Source organism: Elephantulus edwardii, unplaced genomic scaffold, assembly GCF_000299155.1.
Source record: "Elephantulus edwardii isolate Elephantulus edwardi_28Jun2011 unplaced genomic scaffold, EleEdw1.0 scaffold00084, whole genome shotgun sequence".
In the NCBI taxonomy this organism is placed as follows: Eukaryota; Metazoa; Chordata; class Mammalia; order Macroscelidea; family Macroscelididae; genus Elephantulus; species Elephantulus edwardii.
In genome coordinates this window covers 11,694,652-11,713,503 of record NW_006399834.1, presented here as the reverse complement: position 1 = coordinate 11,713,503, position 18,852 = coordinate 11,694,652, and the positions used below count along the sequence as shown (strand labels likewise).

At 38.6% G+C, this 18,852-nt stretch overlaps 1 protein-coding gene and 1 pseudogene across 1 annotated transcript in view; both read right to left on the bottom strand.

The window, feature by feature from the left end:
* Positions 1 to 18,852, bottom strand: part of LOC102848817 (rho GTPase-activating protein 5-like) — a gene marked incomplete at its 3' end in the record, with an annotated part of 99,113 nt that overhangs the window by 56,385 nt on the left and 23,876 nt on the right.
* Positions 6,567 to 7,499, bottom strand: LOC102857416 (annotated as a pseudogene).

Genomic DNA, 18,852 nt, shown 5'->3' with positions numbered 1-18,852 from the left:
GGTCTTCGCTCATTAGTGTTCAAGGCCTCAAACCTGTTCCTGAGATGGTTCTGAAATTCAGGTGGGATAGACTCAAAGTCATATTTTGGTTTCCGTGGACTTGGTTTAATTTTCCTCAGCTTCAGCTTGAACTTGCAAGAGTAGTTGGTGGTCTGTTCCACAATCAGCTCCTGGCCTAGGTTTCACAGCTGATATTGAGCTTCTCCAGCAATTCTTTGCACAGATGTAATCAATCTGATTCCTATGCATACCATCAGGTGAAATCCATGTATATAACCTGCGTTTATGTCTCTTAAACTTATTTGCAATGAACAAATCATTGTGCAAAAATCATCCTCTCTTCAGCTCCATTTCTGTCACCAAGTCCATGTTTTACAACTACTGAATCTTCTTTGTTCCCAACTTTTGCATTCTAGTCACCCATTATTATCAATGCATCTTGAATGCATGTTCGATCTATCTGACTGTAAAAGTTCGTAAAAATCTTCTATTTCCTCTTCCTTGGCTCTGGTTGTTAGTGCATATATCTGAATGATAGTGGTATTCACTGGACTTCCTTGTAGGTGGATGGATATTATCCTGTCACTCACAATATTGTACTTCAAGATGGACCTAGAAATGACTTTTTTAACTATGAAAGCAACTCCATTTTTTCTCACCTTTTCATCTCCAGATTAATAAATCATATGATCATCCGACTCAAAATGCCCCATGCCAGTCCATCTCAACAATGCCTAGTATGTCAATATTTATGCGTTCCATTTCTTCCTTAACAATATCTAATTTTTCTGCATTTATGGTTCTCACATTCCATGTTCCAATTACAAGTGTCTGCTTACAACTGTTTCTCTTCCTTTGTATTTCCATACCTTATAGCTCAACCTCAGTTGCTCTTTCTGTTATCTACATGTGTTTTGCTGTACATAGGGTTTTCGGAGGCCTGGTATTTCAGAAGTGGATGGCTATCTTTCTTCCTAGTCTGTCTTAATCTGAATGTTCAGATTTAGAGAAACATCAGACAGACCAGTGTTTTACAGAAAAGTAAAAGATATATCCTTTATTCTGCAGTTAACCATTCGTATACGTGTTGTCCCTGCCCTTGGCACATGTGTCTTTACCCACTTATTTCCCTGCTCCACCATCCGCCAGGATACCCATGCACTTCTATTCATTCCCTTCAACATTCATTTCCCACTGTCCTGCCCTTGATCTGATAGCTTATATCTGAAGCTTCCTTGGCTTCTGTGATTCCAAATATGTTGGCTTCTGACAGTTTCTTATTCTGTGACCAGTGTCTCTTAAGGATCTGTTCTAAGGCCACATAGAGGGAAGAAGAAAGAAATCCCAACAGGCAGAGAGGAGGGACACCAAGGGACCTTGAAACACCCCACCCATATCTCAGGTAAATGTGGAGCCCCCAAGGCTGCATGGGATACATTCGGGCCCTCGGGCAAGAAAAACCTATCTAAACACCAGTTCTACAGGACACTTCTCCTTTGCTCGGAAAGCACTGCCACTGAACTTAAGAGACACTGGTCATACATATCATTGCCGCACACTTTTAAATTGACATGCTTAGAAACACATTTTGTTTTCTTTCTTTTCCTGTGGCAACATGTTAAAAGCTGGTTGGGCCCTCCAGCCTGCAGCCCTCAGGACTGGTATAAAGGCTGGTTTGCTATTAGTGTTACAAACTAAATTGTCATTTCATTGTATTTGGGGAGAATACTGCTCTAATTGGTAAAGCATTTGTCTATCAGTTTGCTGTATTGAGATTACTTATGCATTACTGTGATAGTGAAAGGTATTGCCACTGGTTTGTCAAATGCCACAAGGCCAATGGTGGACAGGTTTTGTAGAGTTCCCAGATTAAGACAGACTAGGAAGCAGCACTGGCCATTCACATTTTAAATAAGAGGCCTCTGAAACATCTATAAACGGTAGAGGAATGCAGATAGTTATAGCATTACAGGTAGAGCCCAGATTAGAAGTCAGTAGAAAGAAAAAGGAAAAAAAAACCCAACTAATGGCAAGCATCCTCTAGTAACTGGAACATGCAGCATTCATAGCTTGCATGTTGGAAAACCAGAAATTGTGGAAAATGAAATACAATCATCATTATCATTATTGTAGGCATTAGTGAAATGAGATGGACTAGCTTTGGCCACTATGAATCAGATAATCAATTGGTATACTATGCTGAGAACAAAAAACAGAAGAAGAATGGTGTCTCATTCATAGTAAAAAAAGTCAATTTCAAGTTCTAGCTGAAATATAATGTTGTGACAGTATATTATCCACATATATACAAGAAGGACCTGTTAATGCTATTATTATTAAAATATATGCTTCTATATCTAAAGCCAAAAAAAGGAAGAAATTGAAAAATTTTACCAAATCTTGCAGTCCGAAATGGACCAAACATGCAATCAATATGATTTAATGATAACTGGTGACTGGAATGCAAAATTGGAAACAATGAAGGAGGAAGAGTAGTCAGAAAGTATGGATTTGGTGACAGAAATAAGGCTGGAAATAGAATGATTGAATTTTGTATTTTGAATGATTTGCTCATCGTAAATACCTTTTTTTAAAAAAACACAAACAGCGACTTATACACATAGACTTCACTTGATGGACTACACAGGAATCAGAATGACTACATTTGTGGAAAGAATCACTAGAGAAGCTCAAAATCAGCAGTCAAAACTAGGGCAGGGGTGGACTGTGGGTCACACCATCAATCACTGATATGCAGGTTCAAACTGTGGCTGAGGAAAAATTTAAAAAGTCCATAAGAACCAAAATATGATCTTGAGTCTATTACATCTGAATTTCAAAATCATTTTACGAACAGATTGTGTGTGTGTGTGTGTGTGTGTGTGTGTCTGCGCGCGCGCGCACCGTCAAATCAGATCTGACTGGTACAAGAGGAGATTATCCCTCCTTCCCTGGCAGAGCATCTGGTGGGTTCGAACGTGCGCCTCTGGGATTGTGGTACGAACAGATTTGAAGCACTGAACACCAATGATCGAAGATCAGATGAGCTGTGGGATATCAAGGATTTCATCCATGAAGTGGGCAAAGTGCTATTACAAAGACAGAGGTAAGGGGCAAAAAAATGGATGTCAGAAGAGACTCTGGAAATTGCACTGGAGTGTCAAGAAGCCAAAACAAAGGGAAAACATACCAAAGTAAAAGAGCTGAACAGAAGATTTCAAAAGGGTAGCCAAAAAGACAAATCAAAATATATAATAGAATGTGCATGGAGCTGGATTTGGAGAACAAAAAGGGAAGAACTCACTCTGCATTTCTGAAGCTGAGAAAACTGAAAAATTTAAGTATCAAGTCACAATATTGAAAGATGCTATGCATAGCACAGAATAACCCAGAAAACATAAAAATAAGATGGAGTGGCACTGTAGGAAGAGGTGCCGTGTGGAGCTCATGGTACTTTGAGGGATTCACTGTTTAGCTACACCATGTGGACTCAAGCAGAAGGGAGCAAGGACAGTTTGAGCAGCTTGAGTGAGATGGAAATGCCCATTCCAGAAGGAACAACAGGTTTCCTGGTTTCTCACTCAGGTACTTTTGGGGAATCACTGCTTTTTCAGCTGTACCACACGGGACCCCTTAAGTTCAAGCAGAAGGGAGCAGGACAGCATAAGCAGCCTGAGTGAGGTGGAGATGCCAGTTCTTCAAGGGAACAACAGGCTTCTTGGTTTCTCATTCAGGTACTTTGGAGGAAATCACTGCTGTAGGGAAAAGAAGAGGCACAAAATATAGGGCCTTCACAAAACATTGCCATACTCAACCTAACATCTACTAAGCAAAGATTCACATAATGCCAAGAAAGCAGCAGTCTGCCTCAGTCATCATGAAAAAACAAAATAACCCTTTGCCTAAAAAAGCAGACCCAATGAATATCCCAGAGAGAACCAGAATCAATAGGGTGATGTGGAGTTGTTTGAACAGCTACAGAAAATGAAAATGATGGACAAAATAATAAAAGCCATTTAGAGAGCAAATACTCCAGAGAGGACGAGCCAGAAGAAATATACTGATGAGGAACAACTTGAACAGTTATGGAAGAAAATGCAAAAGATGGAAGAAAGAATTGATAGCATAGATAAATAGGTTCAAGAACTTAAAAATCATCACAAGATGGAGAGGGCACAGCCAATACAATTCTGGAAATATAACAGAAAAGCATGAAAATGCAACCTAGAATATTAAGACCAAAATGGCAGAAGTGTCCAACACACTGATAGGATGAAAAAGAAGAACTGAAGTGATGGAACAGGTAAGTCAGTGAACTGGAAAACAGAGCCTCACTGGAAACATACTAGGAGAAAAATCAGAAATGAGATGTAAAGAAAATAAACATTAGAATCATGTGGGATGACATCAAAAGAACAACATACTTGTAACTGGAATTTCAGAACAGGGAAGTGACAAGGAAATCACTGAGAAAACTGAAAAAAGTATTATAAGAAAACTTCCCAGGTATTTTGAAGAATGGGGAAATAAACATTTCCCCCCCAAGTGTTTTGTTTTATTTTTGTATTATTAATTTTAATGGAAATTTACAGAGATTTTGGATTTCCATTCATTCATTGTTGCACTTTTCTCCCTGCCCACCCCTCCCCGCCACTTCACCCTTCTCTTTGAAAAGTAAAATTCTTTCATTGTTATACAATCCTTACCCCTTCCCCAAGTCCACTCCACTATGCTGCCTTCGTTCTAGACTCCTGTCATGACAATAATACCTAATCATGTATCTCTTTTAAATAGTTCTCTCCCTTATCTAGAATACTAAGCAGTATGCAGGAGAAATTATTTAATAAATTACTATTTAACTTGGGAGGGATTGGAGAGCATTATTCTGAGTGAACTCAATTCCATATGAACAAATACTGTATAAAACCATTACTGTAGAATGAATATGACAATCCAAGGAGGGGGAAGGGTGCAAGTACAGGGGTGAGAATGGGGGGGTTAATTATCAGTTTAATTATAGGGTTGCACAATTTGATACGTTGGGGGGGAGATGAAAAAAACTGCAAAGATCCAGTTTGATAAACAATGTATTTGAACTTTGTAAATAAACCAGTACAAAATTAATTATCACTGTGATATATTAAGGTATATGAAACCCTAACAAGGGGCTAAGTAAATTTCACCATCCTACTAGATTACTTGGTATGCATCTGAGAGAGCTGGACAATGAATAAGGATGGCAGAAAAAGAACTGAGGCCTTTGAGCTGTGGTTTTGAAGAAGAGCACTGAACATCCAGTGGATGGCCAAGAAAACTAATAGGTCTTGGAAAGGGTGCAGCTGGGAGTACTCTCTGGAGGCAAGAATGATGAGACTTTGCCTTACATACTTTGGGCATGTTGCTAAGAGGGGCTATTCCTTGAAGAAGGACATGATGCTAGGAAGGGTGGAGGATGGCGAAGGAGAGGAAGACCCTTAACCAGGTGGACTCACATGGTGGCTGCTGCAATGGGCTTCTGTGTAACAGGAAATGTAAAAATGGTACAGGATAGAACAGGGTTCAGATCTTTCGTTCATAGGGTCACCATGAGTCATACTTGACTCGACAGCACCTAACAACAAAAACTACATTTAAAAAGATGGAAGTAGTTTTACGTACCAGCTAGAAAGCTACAGGAGCACCAGACAGCTGGAATCAGGAAAGCAGCATTAGAATGCTGTGGTGGTAGCTAGCTGTTCCAAATACACAAGATGTTTAACACTTGTCTGAGAAGGCCTAAAACAAGACCCAGCAGCAGAGGGTGAGAAGAGCAGCTATACTGATTAGGAATCGTATCCTGAATTATTCCTGATCCCAAGTTGTATCCTGTTACCTTTCTAATAAACCACTGAGCTGTAAATACATTGTGAGTTCTGTTATATATGGCAGCCAAATATAGATTCCAAAGAACAGAGGGAATGTTCTAAGGGGAAGTAGATGATGCTAGAGATGATAAGAATACCACAATTTGGAAAAGCTGAACAATCAGAACATCTTTAACCTCCACCTCATGTTATCATTAGGTACAACTGAGTCCAGAACAAAACCTTGCTCGGTCCAGAAACATCTTCACAATCTCTTTATCTTTTAAGCCCAGTGCTCCACTCATAACATCATTATTGCAGTCAGTGTGCCAATCATTTCCTTGAGAGTTTTTTCGCTCATTTGCTGACTCCATACTTTTTCATAGCATGCAACACACTTAAAGTATGTGACACAAACTCTCACCATTTTTGATTGGAAGGAGCAATCTGCCTATACTTCTTCAAAGACAGATTTCTGTTTTCTTTTGTTAAACCATACTGCATTCAAATAGTCTTTGCTAACACAATTCAAAGGCATCATTTCTTCTTTGGTCTTCTTTATTCACTGTCCAACTTTCACAAGTATATGTAACCAAATATACATCATTCCACATAAAAGCATTTATTTAACCACCCTTGAGGAGCCAATCTAAGCTAGCTTTATAATCAATCCACCTCTTATCCTTGCAATAAAAAGGGAAATCTTCAGGCAATTCTGATGACTCAATTAAAAGTTAGATGAAGGAAAGCAGCAGTGATATAATGTGGTCCCTCTTTAAGTGATCCCAAGAAAGCCACCTTCTCCTCCATCATCTGGAAGCAGCCATGGCCAAACTTGGAGGTGGTGTTGATGAACCTGAAATCAGTATTTTCCAGAGTCCAACATATGATCTGCATCAGCAAAGACTTTGGACAGTCAGCACTTGCTTCTTGGCCCCCACCACACAGACTTTCAGCATGACAAAGTCGTTGTTCACCAAAGTGGGCAAAACCACTCAGGAGTGATGCTCTTGTTTGAGAGTGTAGTCAGTGGAGGTATTGTTTTTTCTTAGATTGCTGTCCTTGATAAGGTAGCCTTGGCCAATCTTGTAGATCTTGTTGATCTCTGTATGGCTATGGTAGCCCTCCTTCCCAGCATGGGCCACAGAAAAGGCCACTTGGGTGGGATGCTAGGCCCCAATACAAGCAACCTTGTGCAGCCCTCAGTGGATCTTGTGGGGCGGCCTCTTGCTACTTCAGCGGCTGGCGACCCCTATGTAGTTCTTTCCCTGGTCGAACCCAAGGCTCACTGTCACCAGCTTCTCATGGGCTCAGTCCAGCTTCTTGGCCATGGAGCCCCTGGATCTCCATCAAGTGAGCCTTCTTCAGTTGCAGGGGAGGCACGTACATATGTGGGCAATGACGCTCATGACCTGACAGTACTTCTTCATACTGCTTAAGTACATTAACAGTTTCTTGCAATCCTCGTCCTGCCATTTCTTGCAGAAGCACCATTTGTACTCATCACTGATGTGCTCTGCAAATACAATCTTAAAGTTGTGGAGGCCAAATTGGGTTTCCATTGTAATCTATGATGCTCACAATCACCACCTCTACCACTTCCTTCTTGTTCACCTTAGACCCTGGACTGTCCACCTTCTGCACGATGTCGGTCATGCCGGCCTTGTAGCCAAAGAAGGCTGTAAGGTGCACAGGCTTGGTGGCATCATCCTTGGGGAAGTTCTTTACTTTCCTGCAGTGCCTGCTGCTACATTTCTAAGGGACTCATGTCTGGGGGTGGAGGTTATCCTGTGTGACATCTTGTTGTGAATTCTCCCCAGTGGAGCATGACCACTATTTTAAGTGTGTTCTATAATATGGTGTCTTGTGTCTTGGTGTGATGCTGAAAATCATGCCACCAGTATTTAAAATATAACAGAGTCATCCATGGTTAACAGGTTTCAGTGGAGCTTCCATACAAAGAAAGAACATGAAGCTGGCCATCCAGTTCTGTAACAATGGGCCCTTGCAAACCCTATCAATACTAGTGGAACACTAATGTAGCAACAAAAGGTAAGTTCTCAGTTGGAAGGCACGCCACCCGGCAAAAGTAGCTTCTCCACAGTTGAATATAAATTGATGACACAGATAAAATAAAGCTTTCAGCCAATTAGACTAGATATGGTATTATTGATGTGGCATTACTACAAACAAGGACAAAGACTTGGAAACATCTTTTAATAACTGGAATGTGAAATACATGAAATATGAATTTAGGAAAACAGGAAGTTCTAAAAAATTCAACGGAACCCATAAAGATCAATATCCTAGGCCTTGTTATTGTATCTTTTAGTCAGTACTGACTTACAGCTGACCCTCCAGTTGTTTTTCAGATATCACACACAGGAAGAGATTGTGCACCTTTCTCCCATGGAACTGGTGGAGGACTGAAACCACCTGTCTTTGGACTGGCAATCCAGCTCTTTAGGCAACCAGAACTCTAAAAACACAAGCACCTCAGAAGGGACTTGAACACACAATCCTTGGCTTAGAGGATCAATAACTTAACGATTAGGCAACAAGGTATAAGTGTATTTAAATGGATTGGTGCTGGTCATTTGAAATCCAACAATTACATACTTTGCTAGAGAGGATGGATACACTAAAGAGGAGCGACTTCATATTCATTGTTAAAAGATTATTTCCAGGTTCATCCAGAAGTATAATGCTACCATGTAATAACAATATACATACAAGGAAAACATTTATATGACTACTTTTCAAATTTATGCACCAACCACTAAAGCCAAAGATGAAGAAACTAAAGGTTTTTACCAAGTTCTGCTGTCTAAAATTAATCAAACATGCAATTAAAATGCATCATTAGTAGCTGCTATTTAAAATACAAGCTGGAAACAAAAGACTGGTAGTTGGAAAATATGTCCTTGGTGATACAGAAATGGGGCCTAGGATCACATGACAGAAATTTGTATGAATGTCAATATATCAAACCCTTAAAATACACAAATAGCAACTAAACCTTCCAGATGAAGTGAATCAGCATCATCAGTCAGAACAACGCCCAGAATAGACTGTGGACCAAACCATCAACTGCTCACATGCAAGTTCAAAATTTAAGTAGAACAACCTTCAAAGAAGTCAAGGAGAACTAAAATACAATCTGAGCTGAATACCAAATAAACTTATGGATCATCTGAAGAAAGATCTAAGAATTAAAGACTAATAACCAAAGGCCAGGGAGTTATGGGATCACACATAAAGAATGCAAAAGTAATTTAAAAGAAAGAAAAGACCAAAATAATTGTAAGAGGAGATCTGAAACTTGCTGTAAAACACAAAGAAACTGAAGTCAGTGGAAGAAATGATGACACAACCAAGTGGGAGAGAAGTGCCTCGAAACGTAAAGCATAGTATTACAATAAAATCTATAAAGACCTAGAGGTAGAAAATCAAAAGGGAATAACACCCTCAGCATTTCTCAAGCTGCTTGCCAGGATATGTTAAGAAATTTGAGAAAAGCTAATTGGCCAACTAACTTGAAAAAGATCCATAGTTGAGCCCATTCCACAAAAAGAAAGAGACCATTACAAAATAAATAAAAAACCAAATTGGACATCTGAACAGATTCTGAAACTTGCTCTAGAACATAGAGAAGCTTAAAAAAAGTGATCTAATTCAATTTAGAAATCACAAAGTATCAATAATATAAGAGTAAGTAAAATCTTGCTGAACAATAACAACAACAAAAAACCGCAAACAAACCAACCCAACTGGAGGAGACACAAACAGGGAATTGCCAGAAATTCAAGTTAGAGTCAGACAAAGACATTCAACTACAGATATCATTATGAATGTGAGGTAGATCTTAGCTTAAATTAAAGAATACAAGAAAGATATTTACCTGTTTATAAACACTTGGCCAACTGACTGGAAGAGATCTATATTTGTTCCCATCCCAAAGAAGGGTGACCCAACAGAGTGTGGAACAATATTACTGATTTCACATGCAAGCAAGATTCTACTGAAGAGTATCCAAAAACAACTAGAAAAGCACATCAACAGAGAAATGCCAGAAATCCAGGCTGGGTTTAGTTAGAAGGGGTCATGATACTAGGAATACTGTAGATAATGTTAGATGGATCTTAGCTGAAAGCAGAGAGTACCAGAGGAATGTGTATCGGTGTTTCATTGATTACGCAAAGGCATTTGACTGTGTGGATCATAACAAACTGTGGCTGACTCTGAGAAGAATGGGAATCCCAGAACACTTGATCGTGCTAATGCAAAACCTACACTTGGACCAGGAGGCAGTCGTCAGAACAGAGCCAGGAAACACTGCATGGTTCAAAATTGGGAAGAGTGTATGCAGAACATTATCTGGGAGGCTGGGCTCTATGAGAAGAAATGTGGCGTCAGGACTGGTGGAAGATATATCAACAATCTGTGTTACGCAGATGACACAACCCTGCATGTTGAAACTGAGGAGGACCTGAAGCACTTGCTGCAGAATGTCAAGGAGTGCAGCCTTCATTATGGATTGAAGGTCAATGTGAAGAAGTAAAAGATTCTCACCACTGGACCAACTGGCAGCATCAGGATGGATGGTGAAGAGATTGAGATTGTTCACAGCTTTAGTCTGCTTGGATCCACAGTCAACACTCTTGGCACAAGCAGCCAGGAAATTAAAAGATATATTGTGAGGGGAAAGTCTGCTGTTAGGGACCTCTCCAAAGTACTGAAGAGCAATGGTGTCACTCTGGAGACTAAGGTGTGTCGGATACAGGCCATGGTCTTTGCTATCATTTGTTATGCATCAGAGAGTTGGGCAATGACTCAGGAGGATGGAAGGAGAATTGAGGCCTTTGAGCTGTGGTGCTGGAGAAGCGTATTGAGGGTACCATGGACTGCTAAGAAAATATACAGATTCATCCTGGAGAGGGTTAAACTAGGCTGCTCCTTGGAGGCAAGGATTCTGAGGCTTCGTCTGACATTTTGGTCATGTTTTAAGGAGAGAAGGCCTTCTGTGAGGTGGATTGATTCAGTGACTGGGGTAATCGGGATGGGTTTATTGGAGACAATGTGAATGGCATAGTACAGAGCAGCGTTTAGGGCTGTTGTACATAGGGTCGCTATGAGTCGCAAGCGACTCAACGGCATATAACAACAACAACAACATGCAGACATTCAGCTGTGTAGATCGCAACACAACAGGGCACAAGTGCTCATAAGCAACTGGTACATAGACCAAACAGCAGTCATTCAAACAGAAGTCCAGAGTTTAAAATTAGGAAAACTGTGCATCAAGGATGTTGTTTCATCATATCTATTCAATCTATATGTTGTTGTTAAGTGCCGTTGAGTTGCTTGTGAATCATAGCAACTCTATGTACAACAGCCCTAAAGACTGCTCTATCCTGTGCCAACCTCGCCGTCTCTGACACACTCATTTCCACCACCCCAATCACAGAATCAATCCATCTCATTAAGGGTCTTCCTCTCCTGTACTGTCCCTCCATAGTCTCCTGAACATGATTGTCCCTCTCCAAAGACCAGTCCCTCCTTGCAACATGCCCGAAGTATTCAATCTGTATACTCACATATAACCTAAAAACGCTAGACTACATGAACAACATGTAGCATCTGGATCAGAGGAAGAATTTCAATAATTTGCTATGTGCAGAGGACACAACCTTTGCAAAAAATACACATCTGATATTGTAAAGAACCACTGGGTCAGATCTGATCCTTAACTGACCTTCTGGTGGGTTCTGAGAGATAAGAAAATTACACAAAGGAAAGTACTCCTCCATTTCCCACAGAGTAAGTGGTGAATAGGAACTGTGTGCTGTTGGGTTAACAGAACCACCACCACTTTGTCACCAATAATGAAGCTCAATGACTGTAATCCTTCAGTATGGATTATATATACCTCAACATAAACAAAACAAATATTCACAAAACTGTACCAATACTGAGCAACACCATGATCATGAGAGAAAATACCAAAGTTGTCATGGATTTAATTTTACTTAGATCCATAGTGCTTTGGAAGCAGTAGGCAAGAAATCAAAGGACTTATCACAGTGTGCAAATGTGCTGTAAAGGACCAAAAAGCAAGCACTTTAGAGAATAAAGCATGCTTCCCATAAGCCACAGCTTTTTGGATCCCATGACAGATATAGGTGCAAGTTGGACAAAAAAATTACAAAAATTTTTTTTAAAAAAGAACCGATACTATTTATTGTGGTATCAGGGAAGAATGAAATTCTGTGCTTCTGAAAATATAAGCAAATCTATCTGGAAAGAAGTTTTGCCACAATGCTCCTAAGAGAGGATGGTGAGATTTCTAGTTGCACACATTGGGTATGTTATCAGGATTTAACCAGTCTCTTGAAGAGAACACCATGCTTGATAAGGTCAGTGAAGAGAAAAGATCTTCAAGGAAATGGACTGAACCTTGGCTACAACCAAAGGCTTAAGCACGGCCGAGATTTTTAGGACAGGGCAGGATCAAATAGTTTTATAATGTTCTATAATGCAACTATATTTCAAAAGGTATAAGTATTTATACTAGAGAGATAAAGGAGTAGATATTTTAGCTATTTCTAAAGAATCTTAAGAGGGTTCTGGTGGTCTAGTGCATAAGGAGTTGTACTGACAACTTGAAGGAATCCATCAGTTGCCCTGAGAGAGATAGATGGTAATCTTGAAAACCACTGTAGGGCCTGCTTTGAGTAAATTCTGCCTCAATGGCACATAACAATACCAAACATATATTAAGAATATCTACTTACATTTGGCTAAAGACTCAGAAATCATTAGAAATTGTCATTTACTATTTACATATCAATACATTAGATATAGATTAATAATCTGCGTACATGATTTTAACTACTTCACAACAGTTCTGTGCCACCTACCATTATTTTTACTTATTTTAATTTTATAAATTAGGAAATTAGAATAGCAATGTGTCCAAATAATAAATTCCAGTACAAGATGAACTACATGGATGGTGAATTTTTAAAAAAGGATATATAGATGAATATGTTGGAATTCTAAATCCTATTTCTGTGTACGCAATCACATTTCAAAACAGTATTTTCTTTATGGTAATAAAGCCCATCAGTGAAAGGTATCTTAACAAACTTTTGACATCTAAAAAGTGCAGACTAGACATAGAGAAGGAAACTTCAAATGCAGAGGAAGGTATATCCCACAAGGAGATCACCAAGACATGTTGTTACTATTAAAGACATGGAGTCAGAACAGACTCATAGTTGACCAGCTGACTCTCCAGTGGGTTTTCAGAGGCTGTAAATCACATAGGAGGAAAGTGCCCATCTTTCTCCAAAGGAGCAATTGGTGGATTTGAACTGCATGCCTTTGGGCTGGAAGTGCAATTCCTTATCCATTGCAGTTCACTAAGGAATGGTAGGCAGTTTGAATCCACCAAGTACTCAGTAGAAGAAAGATGAGTACTTTCCTTCCATGTGATTTATAGTCTTTGAAAACCCACTGGAGGGTTCAGCTTTGAGATGGTTCTGACTCTTTGGCACATGACAACAAGTATACAGTAAGAGAGAGATCTTCTTGCAAAGAACAAACAAAATGTCTTTCCCTATAGGTCAAAAAAGGCACCATTGTGAATTCAGATTTCTACTGACCCTATAAGCACAAGAGTAGAACTGTATCACTGAGTTTCTAAGGCTGTAATCTTATAAAAGCAGGTTCCCTAATTTTTCTCTCACAGTGCAGACTGATGGAACTTAACTGCCAATCTTTTTGTTAGTGGCCAAAGGCTTCACTATCAAAGCTTCTCAAAAGGTTCTTGCACCAAAACAAATGCTGATGAGAATGTAGAATGTGGATCAATCACACAGTGCTTAGGGGAGAAATGGTACAGAAGCTATGGAAAACAGTTTCTAAGTTTCTTGTAAATACCACAGCAGTTAAAGAGATTATGAAACGAAGATAAAATTACCATTGCTATTGTTAGGTGCTATGGAGTCAATTTCTATTTCTAGTGGCCTGCACTATCCTCACAACTGTTGTTTGTTTAAGTCTATTGTTGCAGCCATTGTGCCAATCCAAAAGATAGTATTCTTTTTCACTGACCTGCTACTATATTAAGCATGAAGTCTTTCTCTTGGGATTGGGTCCATCTTGATAACATGTCTAAAATATTTAAGACACAGCCTGGTCATGTTTACTTCTAAGCAGCCTTCTGACTGTACTTTTTCCAAAGACAAACTGTTCTTTTCTTCTGGTAGTTCAAATTTTGTGTGCACAAAGCCTCAAAAATATTATGCCTTGGGCAAGGTACATCTTAATCCTCAGTGGTATCTTGGCTCATTAGCACTTTAAAAGGAGTTCAAAATGTCTGACTACAGCTACCAGGAATGCTGACTGTGAATTCAAGTAAAATGACAACTTTTGTTTTATTTTGTCCATTTCCTACAACTGGAGTTTTGGAGACTTGGTTTTATACTGAGACATGATCCTGCAGTGCTAGCTTAAAAGCTGGCTTTTCTAGCCATTATGTTAGTCCCTCTGGTCTCCAGCTACTGCTACTGTAACTGCAGACACATGGTCTTATAAGTCATCAACAGCTGTGGGACTAGGATAAGGAAGAGGGTGTTTACCACACTAGGCAAGATGACTTGAGGAAGTCCAGAGCAAGACCCTGGTGGCAAGATCTTGGTGATGGTGATAAAGATACTATGGCACTGTTGGGGAGAAACTGTGGCAAGGTGCAACCATGAGTCCTGAGATAAAAACCACAGGTAAAGGTTCTGCTATTCTTGATAGATGATGGAAAGATAAGCTGTCTACTGAACTGAAACCAGAGCCTGGACTAATTGAGGAATTGTGCCTCCGGACTTCTGGAATAACATCTGGACTTACATTAGATGGTATTCTTTGCCTCTCTTACTATCCAACTTACTTCCTTAATAAACCCCACTCTTGGTAGCACAACTGTGGATAAACTCTGTGCGTTAACAATGAATATTTGACCTGAATAATTAGTAGAAAGGAGTGCAAGAACACTGGGGGTACTAAGTTTGACCAAGCAGATACCTATCGACTGCTATGGCTATTATTGATGGGGACAGTTCCCTTTTATGATACAAGCAGAAATCAGAGTCAGCCAACTTCACGGTGCATCTGTTCTTTTCACAGATCCTTACTAGAGGCTATGTCTTTGATCTTCATCAGCAAATGCTTCCAGTTCTCTTCACTTTCAGCAAGCAAGGTTGTGTCATCTAGACACATCTAGTCTTTTTTCTGATCCTGGTACACCTTTCTTCTTCATATAGTCCAGACTGTAAGATTATTTACAATATACAGATTTAGTACATATGATAAAAGAATAGTGTAATATTGTTCATTACTGATTATAAACTATCTGCTATCCCTTTACTCTGTTCAAATGATTTATCTATGTACTGGTTCCACATGAGCACAACCAAAGTATTGTGGAATTCTCATCCTTTGCAACATTACACAAAACAAACTTGTTATCACCCACCCAACTTATAAAGGACATTGTTTGAATGTCTTTAAATCAGTATCTCTAATCAATATTAATAAAATATATGTAAACAAGTTTTCAGGTATTCCTTATTTTCAGTAAAAAATTCATTTGACATCAGCAATGATAACCTTCATTCTATGCTCTTGTCTAGATGATTTGATTTATGGTAATTTCCAGTCAATATACTTCTATAGCCACTTTTTTATTTTCTCCATCAAAATATTTTACTTATGTGTTGATATTAATGATTTCTGCATTCTGTTGGATCATTCTTCTTTGGAATGGGCACAATTATGGATCTCTTCCAGTCAGGTAGGTAGCTTGGAAATTTCCATATAACCCAGATGTTCTTGAGCATTTATCCAAGAGATACAAAGTTTGTTGTGTATTGTGGAGTCAACTCTAGCTCTTAGCAACCTTCACATAAAAACATGCAGTCAACTGTTCACCATAACTTATAATTGCCCCAAACTGGAAACAACCCAAATAAACATCAATGTTTAAAAAAACCCATAGTATACTCAGTCTATGAAACAGTATGCAGCAATACAAAAGAATAAACTATTGACAAATGCAATAACTTAAATAAATCTCAAGAAATGATGCTGAATGAAAAAAGCCAATTACAGAAAAGGAAACAATGTTACTCTTAAAATGAGAAAATTACACACCTGGAAAACAGATCAGTGGTCACCAAAAGTTAAAGAAAGGAGTGTGGGCAGAGCACAGTGGTGAACAGCTCAACTTTTATCTGATGTTCAAAATCCACATACCTACTCTAAAGAGAAAACACCTAGCAAGCTATTCCCACAAAAATTATAGTCTATGAAACCTTACAGCATCATTCTACTCTGTCCTTTAAGGTTACTACGATTAAAAATCAATTTAAACGCATATTTAAAAAATAAATAAGGGGTGGAGAATGGGGACTGGAACAAGAAATGAGGGAAAGTGGTTATGAAAAAATACAGGAGTTTCCAGTGGTGATTAAGGTAATGGTAGATACAAAATCTATACTTGTCATAATATTGCAGTCTTAAAACAGACACAAAAACAAGTGATACCTGAGGAAATTTAAGTAAGATCTGTGGGTTATATTCACTGAATTCAGGTTATGATACTATACTACAGTTTTGTAAGATGTTACCATTATGGGAAATTGGGCAAAGGGTCAGTCCATGAGGGTGTCTCTACATTATTTCTTCCAACTGCACAGGAATCTAAAAAAAAAGCAAGCAAAAAACCCCCCAAAAAACCATTTACATCCCCATTTATTGTAGTAAAATCTGTGTAAGAAGTAATGATGACCTAAACTAAGATTTTGGAAATAATAAATTAAACAGCATAATAAAGCAGAAAATATGAAGGAAGAACAAAAAAAAAAAAAAAAAAAAAAAACACTACAAAAAAAAAACCCAAACAAAAACCCAACAAACCCCAAACCAGAATATAATGTAGTTCTGGCTCACCATGGCATCTTCCTGAAAAATACTGTACATTCTTAGCAATCACAGTATGGACAGAGAAGTAAAAGCCATGACCTGTGAGAAAAATTGTGCTTTCTTTGTAAGCAAAAACATGCCTTGTATGACTTCCAGAACTAGAAGGGAATTTACATATATGTACACACCTTCTATCACACCAGAATTTTCACTTTTAGAACTATTCACATTTTGGAGGTTGTAAAATGCTTTGTTGTGGGAGAAAGCAAATGAATTGTAGGATAATTAGCAGTACTCCTGAGCTCTGACCCACTGCAATTCATATACTTTCTTCCACAAGAAAGGATTTTACAACCTCCAAAATAGAAACCCCTACTCCAGTTGTAGTAAGGAAAAATATTTCCAGATACTGCCAAATATTCCCTGGAGGGGAAAGTTGTCCCTGGTAAAGAAACACTTTGTGATACTAGTAAATTAAGGTGGTATAAACAAGGGCTAAGAATTCAAGTTTGAGAAATAGCTACAAATATATTTTTGGGAGGTTTGAGAATTTTAACTTTAAAAAACACTTAAGAAGTATATGAAATCTTTATAACACTCAAAACAGTGAGAAACACTACTAAAGTGAAACAAAGATTATAATCATTATTTTTCTCAAAAAGTGAAGTGATAGAAAGATAAATGTATTAAATTACAATTAAATTCTTGCTGCTGTTATATACCATCAAGTTGAAAATGACCCACAGCTAGCCCTCCAGCAGGTTTTGGAGGCAGTAAATTGCATGGGAGGAGAAGGCTCATCTTTCTCTCTCAGAGCAGCTGGTGGATTCACATCAAGTGCCTTTAGGTTAGTAGTACAGTTCCTTAGAACTAGGGCACTAGAACCTTAATTTTACGTAGATGAAAAAAGTTGCAAAGAAACATATGGGTATAGGAGGGGAGAAAGAAGCCTTTAGAGTGAGTCAAGACGTTTATGTAGGCTTATTCAGTATTAAAATTCTTATAAAAAGATGTCAGCTAAAGATCCAAATATACTTTAGAAAACAGGTATGTTAAGAAGGCAGCTCTCAAAAAAAAAAAAGAAAGAAAGAAGGTTCTCTCATGCCCTTTGACATGTGGTGAAACAGACAAAGATAATTAGTGTAAATAAACATAGTCTGGATTTTTATTAACTATTAAAAATGGCTCTAGTCTTGACTCAAAAACTGCTTTTCTCTAAAATGGTATCTTTCTATAAAGAGAAGCATTGTCAATAACAATTTAGCTAATTTAAAAACAAACCCAAAAATTACCTAATCATCTGAAAAGTCTCCTTGGAAAACATCTAGCTTACTCAAAAGTAAAACTTAAGTGTTAGATTACAATTTGCCTTTTATTCATGGAACACTGTTGCTTCCTTTTCATTCTAGTCCCTCTATTACATAGTGTTACCATGACAGCTTCTAGTAAAAAAAAGAAATCAGTAAAGAAAAACTTCAGTGTATCTTCCTCCCCTTTCATACCTTGTAACAAGAATGTTAAGCTGGGACAGCTTCTAGAACCTTGTGAGAACTTTAAAATGCTATTAAAACTTTGCATTTTCAGGCAGAAAATGCTCAAGTCCTGTCCTGTACTCTCAAAAGCTAAGAACAACTGCAAAGAGTTAAACAGTTTTATTTTATACCAAGAATACAAGGTGTACCTTTTATTTAGAAAAAAATTTATGTGCTGTCACATAGCGACCCTATGTACAACAACTCTGCTCTGTCCTGTGCCGATCGCACCATCTCCGATACACCCATCCCAATTGCCCCAGTCATTGAATCAATCCACCTCATAGAGGGCCTTCCCTCCTGCACTGTCCCTCCACTCTACCAAGCATGATGTCCCTCTCAAAGGACCGGTGCCTCCTTACAACATGTCCAAAGTATGTTAGACGGAGCCTCAGAATCCTTGCCTCCAAGGAGCAGCCGAGTTTGACCCTTTCCAGGATGAATCTGTTTGTTTTCCTAGCAGTCCATGGTACCCTCAATACTCTTCTCCAGCACCA